The sequence below is a fragment of the Cyclopterus lumpus genome, chromosome 1, assembly GCF_009769545.1.
Source record: "Cyclopterus lumpus isolate fCycLum1 chromosome 1, fCycLum1.pri, whole genome shotgun sequence".
NCBI lineage: Eukaryota > Metazoa > Chordata > Actinopteri > Perciformes > Cyclopteridae > Cyclopterus > Cyclopterus lumpus.
Genome location: NC_046966.1, coordinates 11,892,431 through 11,895,086, shown reverse-complemented (window position 1 = coordinate 11,895,086; position 2,656 = coordinate 11,892,431).

Sequence of the window (2,656 nt, the reverse complement as noted above, 5' to 3'; positions counted from 1 at the left end):
TATGATATTAGTACATTTAAAGGAATAAAGAGACCCCAATCCACCTGTATTGTGATTGGACCCCAGTTGTCACTGTTGTTAATAACTGTTCTGAATGTTCAAGTTGACCATATAAAGATATGTGCTGCCAGAAAATCATAACAGGTCTCAGTAGCTTTGAAACAATAAATATCTTCTGTATAATCCCTGACATTTTCCAGGCTCTCTGTCCAGCTCTCACTCCTGATTTACTCATGGTTTTCCTCCCCTTGCAGCACCCCTCTACAGTAACCACATATATACATAGTGTGAACGGTACCCAGAAAGAATACTACATTTCAGATGAATAAGCTGAGATATTTGATATTCAAAGCAATAGATCAAAGTTCTCTGGATTTACCCTCACTACTAGTAGTTAATTGAAAAGCCTTTCCTCCCATCCTAACACTGTATAACCTTACATGAACCATTTTGAACTTGCTCAGATACTGTGACACAGGCATACACTGTAGCTCTGCTCATTACAGAGGAGAGCTTGGCCAAACTAAGCATGCTCCAAACCAGCGTAGCTCCAGGAATATGGGAATTAACATGTAAGCCATATTTCACTGGTCTATTCAACGAGAAGCACACTAATAACATTAATGGTTTAATACTAATAACATTAATGGTGGCACATGGTGGTTAGTGCCCTTGTAACACACATGTGACAGTTAGCGGAGCTGAAACTAATACTAATAAGTGTCAATCAAGCATATTTTGTACACACACACACACACACACACACACAAACACACACACACACACACACACACACACACACACACACATGGTCGTGATAAGAGGTCCAATAAGATGGAGAAGTGAATACAACTGTGTGGGTGGACCATGAGTGTGCAACTTGGCTCTAATGAAACATGTATTGATCCCACAGAGGGAAATACAGGGTCATAGCAGCAGAAGTATACGAATAGATAAGTTACATTGATACACTGAAATACTATGTATTGATCATCTACTATATAGAAATAAAGCATAAAAAACAACACGAATATATAAACTAGTATTATGACAGAAATAGTCACAAATAAAGTAAGAAGAAATGTACGTTGCAATAAAATATTACATAAGAAAAAGAGAGAACATTGGCGGGTGAATAACGTATACGTTGAGATTGCAGTGTTAAAGTGTGTGTCTTATTACGCAAGAAAGTGGTTCCCTTAGTCTGTTGAAAGCAGTAAAAGTAAAATGTGTAAAATTAGAGATAGCTGTAGTGAAACAAAAATCAGGACAGCAATTCATTTAAATGCTGCAGATTGTTTTTTCACGGGTTTTTCCATCTTAAGCCGGGTCGGCTCATGAGTCTAAATCTGGGGTGACATACAGAATGATGTCCTGCTATTTATACTGTGTAGATTAAAATCAGGGCTGTGCGGCACTGTGAACTCTCTGCCTGTAACTGATGCAAACTAAGCCTTTTTCTTTTTTGTGAACTTAACACACTGATTCAACCAAGTGATGCAAGTAAAGTCCAGAAAAGTCATCCAGTACAGTAAAGCTGGGTGACTGTTTAAACCATTGACACCTCAGTATGGTTCATCAGAGAGGCAGTCAGCAGAGGGACACGCAGATGGTGAATAAGGCCCAGACGCAGTTAATAAACACCAAGTGAACAAGTAACACATGCGTGGTATTTTGAGGTTAAGACCCACCTTGACATTGAATTTGTGTCTGAAAATAAATACCTTATTGTATACCATAATTATTCCAAATACAACTCCTAATTTATTTACAAGCAAAGCAAACTTAAAATGACATCAGCGCACTGTTACAGCAATCGCATATTCCAGACACACTTTTTACAGTAAGATACATGTTTATGATAGATTAGATCAAAGTAATTTTATGTCTATCTAAGCATTAACCGTACTTTCCTGAATAATAACAACCATATTTGTAAGTCTCACCTCATTTGCTGTACAGAGAAGTGAAAGTATACATTTGGAGTTCGTAAATAACTCCTCAATGTGTCACATAAACACACAACTCCTCCAGGGTGCTGTGATGCTCAGCAGGACCACACAGGCTCCAAATATGGAACCAAAAATATTGGGGAGCGACCAAAATCTCTAAAACCTGGCTGTATGATTTCATTTCTGTGATGTTTACACTGATGCCTTGTTCAGCAGTGAGCGCAGGCTAATGCGGCTGCCCTGTCTTGATCGTGCTGAGGGAACGAGCAGTTTGGCTCCTGAACAGCCTCTGCTCTGACTCATGTTGTTTGGTAACAGATTGTTTACTCTCCTCTTCGATTTGTCTCACCGTGTCCAACGTCTGCTCTCTGTGGAAATTAACCTCAATCAAAGCATGTTTAAGTGGAAAACATTTTTAAACACCTTTTTGTGAGATTTAAGCTCAAGAACCTTTAAATGAGATTATTATGTTCAACAAACCAATTGTGCACCATTGATAATCCACATGTAAGTAGAAACCAACACACAGGGACACGGTAAGTAATGTAATGGACAACTCACTGCCACCAACTGCAAGATGGATGGTTTTTGAATCCCTGTGAGGTTGCAGGCAGACTCTAATGACCTTTTCCTGATGAATCTTGTTTACTGTCAGCTCTGTATCGGCAGACCTGTTGGTGGAAAGTTATGGCGGATAACAAACG